Source organism: Acomys russatus, chromosome 6, assembly GCF_903995435.1.
Source record: "Acomys russatus chromosome 6, mAcoRus1.1, whole genome shotgun sequence".
Taxonomy (NCBI): Eukaryota; Metazoa; Chordata; class Mammalia; order Rodentia; family Muridae; genus Acomys; species Acomys russatus.
Window position 1 is genome coordinate 26,574,854 of NC_067142.1, and position 10,016 is coordinate 26,584,869.

The window sequence follows — 10,016 nt, forward strand, 5'->3', positions numbered from 1 at the left end:
ATAGGGATGGTGTTTTGTGCATGCTAGGCCAGCACTCATTAACTCAAGAGCTTTGTCCCATCCCAAGAAGTTTCTAGACTCTCGGGCAGCTCACAGGGCATCTCCCCAGCTGTGTAAAGGAAGCCTTGTGTTGGTCAGGAGATGGTAAGCAAGGACAAGATGCAGGCAAGAGCTTTTCTATGGTGTCCCTGGAAATGGAGAAGGTGAGGGAGGGACATCAGGCCATGGTTGGCTGCGTTGGATAATCACTGGGCTGGCCTTCACAGTCTGCTGCCTGGCTCTGGGTGTGTGGAACACGGGCACCTTGCATTGGTTCCCATGAAAGGCAGGTTTGAGTACCTGTCTGCTTTCCTGACCTTGTCTCCGCTCTCTTTAGAACACTGTAACACCCCCACCCCACTCCACCATGTTCACCAGAAGAGGTCTTTTCCCCCACATGTTCCTAATCTGCCCCTCACTCTAAAAAGGCATATAGCCCCAACCTGCTATAAGCTACCTAAACAAGCACCTGAAACCCATGTACCAGGGGGAGGCCCCTCCCCACAGTCCCCTTTGAGGGTACACCCACAGCCTCCTTCCTAGTAGACTTGCCTCCTAGTTCTTACCACCTCCCAACTGATGCTCTTCTGGGCACCCGGCCTTCAACATGTGGGCTCTGAGGGTATGCCAGATCCAACCTCAGTAATTGTTTTGATTCTTCCAAGCTGAATAGTAAGCTATCACCTCCCCCCCCCCCATTTTCTAAAGCCAGTCTCCCTTTAAACTGTGAGCTCTCGCCCCAAATACTCCCCACATGTCCCTTTGCATAGGCCGAGTGTCTGGGCCATGCATGAACCTCCTCGCAGCTCCCTGCATGCAAGTACCTACCCTGTAACTCCATCCATCCCACTAGCAGCTTAAACCCATGTCCCTACCCTGTGGTTGTCCCTACCCAGCTTTGGTGGTCAGCAGTGGCAATGGCTCTGCAATTATTTTCAGCTCTCTGGTGCCATCTACTGGAAAGCTGTGATCATGGGCTGTGCTGAAAGGACCTCTTCCCAGGAAAGTGCATTATGGGTTTTCTGTTTGCATTAAAATGGTCCGGAGTACGGTGAAAAGGATTCATCATCCATCCCTAGCCATGTGCCCCTACCCTAAACCCTGATTTCTTCAGTGCAATGGCCACAGACATCTGCTGATGTTTGTTAATGCAGGTAATATTCTGGGTGGTGAAGGTCCCAAAGTTGAGGTAGACTATTTTTATTATATTATATTATATTGCTATGTAAATTATTAATTTTAATATAAATTATTAATTTTAATATAAATTGATAATTTATATAAATTATATTGATATAAATGTATATACTGATGATTTATATAAAATTTTTATTACATCATGCTTGATATATGGCTTTCACAGCATCAGCACCACCTCAAAGTTTACTGTTCTATTTTTCAGCGTCATGATCAGACTATTACATTTAGCAATCAACAGCATGGGTGAAAAAGGGTCTACAGTAAAGCTCTTTGCTGGAATGCTTTCCACTTTCCACAGAACAGAAAATAAAATAACCGGTTATATAGTTAGTCACAAATGCACAGTCCTGGAGTTCTTTTTGCCCATACACCTGAGTATTGTCTAAAGCCATGTCTTCTTGGAAGCAGCTAGCCCCTGCCACCACTGTGTTTGGCTGAGTTCACAAATCTGTTGTAACCTGTAGCTTCCCTGTCACTCCTCTCACTCTCCCCTCCTGCTAAGCTTTTTCTCCTGCCTGTCATGTAACTAGAACCTCCTGCCACTGCCACAGCTAGTGCTACTGCTGGAACCTCCACAGCCACCTTGGTTCCATGGTTTGGCAAAGTCCTGGCCTCCGCCACCGTAAGGGCCAGAGCTTCTGCCTCCAAAGTCTCCTCCCCTCATTGGTCCAAAATTTGAAGACTGGTTGTTGTTATGGCCGAAATCATTGTAGCTTCCACCACCTCCAAAATCACTTCCATCATTACCAAATCCATTATAGCCTTCCCCACTGCCACCATATCCACCACCACCACGGCTGCCACCAAAGTCACCATGACCACTGAAGTTTCCTCCTTGACGAAAATTGTTATTGCCATCCAAACCGCTTCCACAACCACCACCAAAGTTCCCGGAACCACTCCGACCTCTCTGGCTGGATGAGGCACTGGCCATCTCTTGCCTTGACGGGGCTTTTCTTACTTCACAGTGGTGGCCACTCACAGTATGATATTTTTGAATAACAATCTTATTGGCAGAGTCATGGCCACCAAAGGTGACAAAAGCAAAGCCACTCTTTTTCCCACTGCTTCTCAGTCATGATTTCAATCACTTCAGTTTTCCCATACTGCTCAATATAGTCTCATAGGTGATGTTCTTCAGTGTCTTCTTTAATACCACCAACAAAAATCTTCTTTACAGTTAAGTGGGCACCTGGTCTCTGAGAATATTCTCTTGACATGGCTCTCTTGGGTTCTACATCTCTTCCAGCCACCTTGTGTGGTCTTGCATTCATAGCAGCATCCACTTCCTCCACAGTGGAGTATGTGGCAAACCCAAAGCCCCTGGATCTCTGGTCTTTAGATCCCTCATTACCAGACAGTCAGTGAGTGTTCCCCCATTGCTCAAAATGGCTCTTCAGACTCTTGTGAGTTGTTTTGAACATCAGCCCTTTGATGAAGAGCTTCCACATCTTTTCTGGTTCCTTGGGAGACTCTGACCTAGACATGAAGGCAGGGCAATGGGAGCCTTCAGCGATGCTTCCTTGGCCGCGTAAACCATCAGAAAGGAGTAAGCAAAGGAAGGTCTACCGCTCCATTCTTAGTTGTGTGGGCCCAGCACCAACCCCTGCTCTGTGTGTGGGGGTGGGGTGGGGGGGTGTATGGTGTGTATGTGTGGGTGGGTATGTGTGGCTGGGTGTGGGTGTGTGTAGGCACATGTGTGCCACAGCTTGCATACGGAGGTAAAAGGACAGCCTCAGGTGTCGGTCTTCACCTTCTACCTGCTTTGAGGCAGGGTGTCTTGCTGTTCACTGTGGCCTACTTTAGGCAAGGAGCCCCAGAGCTTCTGAAGACTCTCTTGTCTCCATCTCCACCTCCTACCTTACCCTGGGATCAGTGGCATTACAGGCACGCACCACTCTGATAGTTAAACCTAAGTTCTGGGGCTCTCAGCTTGGACCCTCATACTTGCACAGCTACTGCTTTATACGCTGAGCCATCTTCCCAGCCAGGTCCAGTTCTTTTTGCCCCGTCCCCCCAATTGTCTTCACAATATAGAGCACTTTCTTCCTGTCCACCTGACAGCTCTGACCTGTGGCCATAGAGAAGCTAGACAATGCCTCAGTAGGTTCTAGACTGACCTTCCCTATTTCACACTTGTTCAGAGGACAGAAGGGAAGATATATCCAGGCAGTACTCAGTCCAGCTGGACACAGGAATGTGAATAACCTAGCGGTCATACGGTTCCAGAAAGAACCTCTGGTGGGTGGACATGTGTTCTCTCAAGCCACTGGCAATACAAACATAGGCATCCCTTTCCCAGGTAAGCTCCCTGCCAGGAAGTGGAAAGCAGCCAGCTGCGACCCGTGGCCCCCCAGCAGTCAGGTGCCCTTATTTTTGGAGCTCATTCTAGCTTAGTTTCCACAGCCATGAGCTATCCACTCAGATGATCAAGGAACAGCTACTTCAGAGCTTTCAAATGAAGGAAGAAAACGCATATTATGTTGAGTCTGGAGATGCCACCACTTGCTTCTCCGTTACTTGCCTCTGATTTGGCTTCTGATTCCTCTAGTGTCCCTCGGTCCATATATGGAGGTAGCTATTGTACCTACGTGTTTTCACTTGCTTCATCCCGCCAAGAGTTATTACTGTGACTATAAAAGCTGAATATTAAACCGAAGCTCAAAGGCAGGAGACAGCACCCCCCCCTCACCTTCCCACAACATAACTAATTTTATTTCTTAGCCTTCCTTGCAAAGGGTGAATGCATGACATAAGTGTGGTCTGAGAAGCAAGAGGAAGATAATGGCAGAGGTGGCATGTCCCCCTAACTAGACCCTGCCTGTGGTGATGCACTGAAAAAAAATCTCTCTCACACTCAAATAGACTAGGACTTCTGCTGGAGCCCAGGGACAGAGTTAATAACACACCTGGAGACGACTTAAGACTGCTAGCCTACTATGTACTCAGCCTGATCGTTTAAAATACAATGCAACAATCAACCTTACTTGCCTTGAATTTTCCATGTAAACAACTTGTACAGCTTAAGCTAACACATAGATGTAATCTTAAATTATGTGCTCTTCCATGCCCCTGGCACGTAATAACGTATTTGTGTTTGCATGTGTGCTCTGATAACCATTTCCTGGAAACAACAAATAGTTTGGACGCAGTCTTATAAGTGAGAATTCAGCATAAATGTTGAACATAACATGGATATTGTTTGATGAGCAATGAGGTTTGCACTACTGCTTGTCATCCGGGTCAGTTGGGATCAGCTGGAGTCAGTGACCTAATGCCTTGGAAAACTGTTAAAGTTTTCTGTGTTCTTCATCCCTTCCCCCGTGTCATGCATTCTGCGATGCTCAAAAAGAGAGAGAGCAAAACCCTTTGTTAGGAATAAAGATAGGGGCAGTCCAATCCCCAAGACAGCATTTCAGCAAGCACAGAGGCAAACTTATACAACAGAAGACACCCAAGTCAAGTAGAGAATTCAAGTCTGGCCTCACTCTCCATCAGCGGACACTAAGGGGAGTGTGTCGATTTCCTCCTTAATGCAACACAAGTGTGCTATTGGCCCCTCTGGATTTACTGTTGATGCATGTTGATGCACTCATAGTGACCACAGTTTGGTGCCCATGTGAGGTGTCTCCAACACATTCAACCTATGCACTTGCCCATTCTTTTCTTCTCGCCAGAAATGCCAGTGAGCTGGCTGAAGTCTTACGACTATGAGACAGGGGTGTATGACCTCTTACAGATAATGGGGTGCTAACAGAAAGATAGAAGCTAGGATTTTGGACCACACTAGATTGCCTTCCAGTCCTATACTGACTATATTAAAACCTCTATTAGGTGAAAAGTAAAAAAATCTTCACTTGAGTAAGCTATTATTTGGTTTTTCTTAATACATAATACTTGTAATTTAAAATAAGCTCTAGCAGCTGGAGAGATGGTTAAGTGGTTTAGAGTGCTGACTGCTCTGCCAGATCAACATCCACAGGACAGCTCACAACCACCTATAACCCAAGGATCCCGCACCCTCTTCTAATTTCTGTAGGCCCCTACATGCATGGGGTGCATGTAAGCTCACATAGGCATACACGTGTACACATAAAAAATAATAACTGAGTCAGGCGTGGTGACACACGCCTTTAATCCCAGCACTCGGGAGGCAGAGGCAGGTGGATCACTGTGAGTTTGAGACCAGCCTGGTCTACAAAGTAAGTCCAGGACAGCCAAGGCTACACAGAAAAACCCTGTTTCGAAAAACCAAAACAAAAAATAATAACTGTTTCAAGTGAGTTCTAGAGTCAGTGAGATGGCTCGGTGGGTAACAGGGCTTGCTGCTAGCTGGTGGCTTGATCTCAGTCCCTGGAAGGCACATGGTGAAAGGGGAGAACTGACTCCCACAACGTGGCCTCTCAGATCCACTTGTGCAGCTTGGCATGTGCCCCTCAAATAAATAAATACTGTAATAAAATAAATAATTGCTGTAAGCTTTCAGTGATTCAGTGAGACTGGGTAGGGTTAGGGTTAGAGATGAGGTTACTGGGTAAAGCTGCGTCTGGGCATCTGGGCGGCTGCAGATATGCTCTTCTGCAGAAACTAAGACCCTGGGGCACTTTTCTGCACCAGTTCACAGCCTCAAAAGAGCCAATGTCACTGTAATAGTATTTCCTTTGTGATGTTGACACCTCTCCCCTTTAGTGGACTTTTCTAGAGGATCATGGGGTGGGGGGAAAGCACTCTAAAAGTAATATCTGGTCCATCATGATTTGTAATTGGAAAATGGCCATCTTATTCCATCAATATGCCAAACATCTCATAAATATTCATAAACATGTGTAAGCTGCAGTGTGGAACTCACCTTGTGACAGTCCACTTCAAACTCTCTTTAAACTACGGCACAAATAAACTAGAACTCACGAAAATATAGCCTATCATAAATGCATTCTAGTAAGGGGAAGTCAGATTGAGAAAATGACATATTTCTCTGGGACCATGCAGCCCTGATGTGGCTAATGCAGCCACCTGGGGAGACCATGCTGTCTGTCATTTAGGGACAACAGCCCATGAGGTCTTGAGCTCTGTGCAAAGCAGGGTCCCCAGTGGCATTGAATAGCCTTCACACGCTCATGCATGTTCAGCCTTTTGACATCAATTCAACTTGACATCGTCATCTGCACAGTTCACGCTCCAGAAACATGCAGTTGAATTATGATTAAATGGCTTGATGAACTGGTTAATCGCTCAAAAGAATATCATGACTTTTTATGGCAGTTGCTGGTTTTGTGTTGGGCTACAGCCCTAGCTGTTCTCAGTCTTGAGTTGGACATGGCTACTGCCATGGCTTTCTTTGGAGGCCAAGGGCTTATGGTCACAGGTTTCCAACAATGCAAAGAATCTGAGAGAACCAACATTAGGATTCAGGAGGCCTGGGGAACTCAGGAATCCAAACACAGCTCACTGTTGACACTGGCTTCTACTCTGTCCCATTGCCCACTGTGTAAATCTGTCAAACTGGCCAGGCTTGTCTCCTTAAGAGGTTGGATTGCGGTTCTTTCCCAGCTGTTAAAGGTGGTAAAAAAAGAACCTGGATTTCTCCTGCAGAATCTATGGCCTCAGAGCCATGCTGGTTCCCAAGACTAGGGCCAGAGGACAATGAGCCATGCTTTTCCAGTGTGCCTTGACTTGGTTCTTTGAGACCAACTCGCTCTTGCAACTTATACACTGGGTTTTCCCATCAGTCATTGGGAGATGAAAGAACTTACTAAAACACAAAATAAATGGCAGAAACAGGAGCTATGACGGGATTAAGGACCCTCTTTGTGGAGTGAGGATCTGCCTTTTAATCAGAGAATCAGAGCATGACAGCATATGACAGGAATCCAAGCCCTTGGGAAATAGAGGAAGAAGGATCAGGGCCAGCCTCAGCTACAGGGTGAGGGCCAGCCTCAGCTACAGGATGAGGGTCAGCCTCAGCTACAGAGTGAGAACAAGGTCAGCCTAGACAACATAAGATGCTCAAAACAAACAAAACTTTTTTAAGAGTATACAAAAAGACTCCCACTTTTAAAAAACATCTTTAATTGTTTTTAACTATGTGCGTGTGTGTGCATTTGTATGTGGGGAGGTTCATACATGTTCTGTGAGGGACAGAGGCATCAGATCCCTTAACACCTGACATAGGCACTGGGAACTGAACAAACAGCACACTGAACATGTCTCCAGCCTCCCCCAGTCATTGAGTACAGAGGCACCAAGACACCAGGAAAATATATAACAGCAAACTACAAAGGAGTTTTGCAACGTGAACCCACATATATCTTTTCCTTAGGGAAATGGGTTCAGGGACAAATAACATAATAAATAAGTGTGGCACAGATTTCATTAAATGGGAAATATAGGTACTGCTTCCAGAACAATCATTCTTTCCTTTCCCGCCATAATAAATAGGCCTTATGTTCTTTTTCTCAGAGCCATCTGTTAATGCATTGCCTCGCTCCAGGCCTGGTGTTAGAAGCTAGAAAATCTAAATAAGTGGGGCTGGAATCCTGTCCGTACCTGGCAGCAGCATAGACCCTGGAGCCAGAGTGGCCACTCAGGACACCAGCTCTGGCTTCTGTGACATCTGAGCCAACTGGAAGCTGTACAATCTTCTTGGGACGAGGCTTTGCATCTGCATGATGAGTTTCACCACAGTACCCACCACATAAGGTTACCGTGAAAACTAATTGACTTATTAGTTGTTAAGCACTGTAAAGTGAAGAATTATCAAGTGTATTTATTTTTTATTGATTTCATTTTTCATTTAGACACAATGCTGCTATTTAATGTGCAGGCTGAACTTGAAATCACCATATAGCCCAGGGTGATCCTGAATTCAGGACCCTCCTGCCTCAGCCTCCTGAGCACTGTGATTTTGGTGTGCACCACCATGCTGGCCTATCAGGTGTTTTTAAACAAGTAAAACAAAGGTGTATCCAGTTGACAGGCAAAACCAGGCACATGATCAAGTAGACCTACTTAAGGGGAAAGTACCCCGATGCAGGGGAGTTCTGGATCCTCACAGGAGTGCATGGCCCCAATCAAGAAGTGGGAAAAGCTGTTAAAAAAAAGGACAAAAATGTCTTAGACTCAGTGTCAGCCCTCCTCCCCATGGCCAGCACAGCTGCTCTGGGGTCTGTATGGCTGAGCCAACTTCCACTTCAGAAAGGAGCTGTTATGATGATTCCACTTGGAGACAACAACCAAGTTTCCATGAGAGTCTAGAAGGCAATATGCTCAAGAAATGTTGGGAGAGGGGCTGAGGAGATGCCTGCACGGTTAAGAGCCCTTGCTGCACTTATAGAAGACCTGCGATAGTTATTTGGTGCCTATACTGGGGAGATCACGACTGTCTGTAACTCTGGTTCCAGAGACTCGGACTCCCTCTTCTGGCCTCCACAGCAACTGCACTCATGTTCACAGACACATAACAGACACAAATAAAATACATAAGAGAAAGAGAGAAGAAGCAGGGGGAGAGAGGGAGAGGTGGGGAGAAAACACAACTGCTGGTGAAACCCAGACCTTACTGGTGATCTCTAAAGAGCTGTCTATCCAGTCCCTGCCTGAAAGAAAACCATGTCTGATGAGTCTAGGGGAGTAGGGACCAGAAGCGCCTTTCCTTCACTTCATACTTCCGCCTGTGTGGAGGGAGTTTTGGGAACTCCCAACAGAAGCATGCATCTCACCCCTAAAGTTCCTACACCAACATGTCAACATCAGGCTCAACTTCTGCCTTCTTCCTGAAGAGCCGAATTTAAACAGAAGAGCTCTTGTAGACAGTTTAGCTCCACTCCACAGCCTACCACACATCCAGATCCAACACTCCCCCACCTACCACCTTTCCCCTTTCAGTTTCTTCTGTAGAAATCACCACACAAATTAGCTAATGTCCCAAGGAATGGATGGGGTGAGGGTGTGGGGGAGGGGAAGGGAGTGAGTAAGTAACAGCAGTGAAACAGGACTATGCACCGTTGACTTCTGCCGTGTCCCCCCAAACTCCTTTCCAGGGTGAACGAGCTGATCCTCGTCAGAAAGATGTGTTCCAGGTGGATTACAGCACTCTTCTGGAATTCGGTAATTACAGCGCCACAAGCTAGGACCTGCTGACTATCCCCACGGAGCTTTTTGCCTTGGGTGCAACAGATTTACAAGACTCCCATACCCCAATAAATAAAGAGCTTGTTTTGGAGCCAACTTTGTTCACGGAGTTCTCCAAACGCACGTTTTGCATGAATTCAATCACCAAAACCCTGGGGCCTCTGCTCTGTGTCACTGTGGACTAGTCCCCTCAACATTTTGTTTTTAACTAAGCTCAAGATCCACAGAAGAAGGAGCATTGGGCCACTCCCATCCACTTCTGTCCTGGATGCTGGAGAGCATTTGCACCCTGGCCCATTAGAGTGTGCCTCAAGAGGACAGTTGGCGAACTGTGATCATTGGCCTTGTGGTTCTGCAAATGTGATTCCCAGGCAGGTGCCATCAGCTTCACCTAAGCCTGGGCCGAACCCAGACAGCCATACCAAATCAGGGACTCTGAAACAGGAGCCGGAAATCTGTGTTTTAAATTGCTTTCATGACGGGGTATTTGTGGTGCTTGCCCGAATTTCAAAGCAGGTAATATAAGGCTCAGGGTTGACGGCAAGCCTATGGTTCCCATAGTGGCTACTCAGCTCTGCTGTTGTACAGAATGAAAACAGCCGTAGAGGATATGTAAGGCTGGTCACCCGAACCTTCACCTTATCTAC

General features: G+C 46.5%; 1 pseudogene; it reads right to left on the reverse strand.

The window, feature by feature from the left end:
• Window positions 1–1,765: 1,765 nt before the first annotated feature.
• Window positions 1,766–2,726, reverse strand: LOC127190973 (heterogeneous nuclear ribonucleoprotein A1-like; annotated as a pseudogene).
• Between the last annotated feature and the right edge of the window lie 7,290 nt (window positions 2,727–10,016).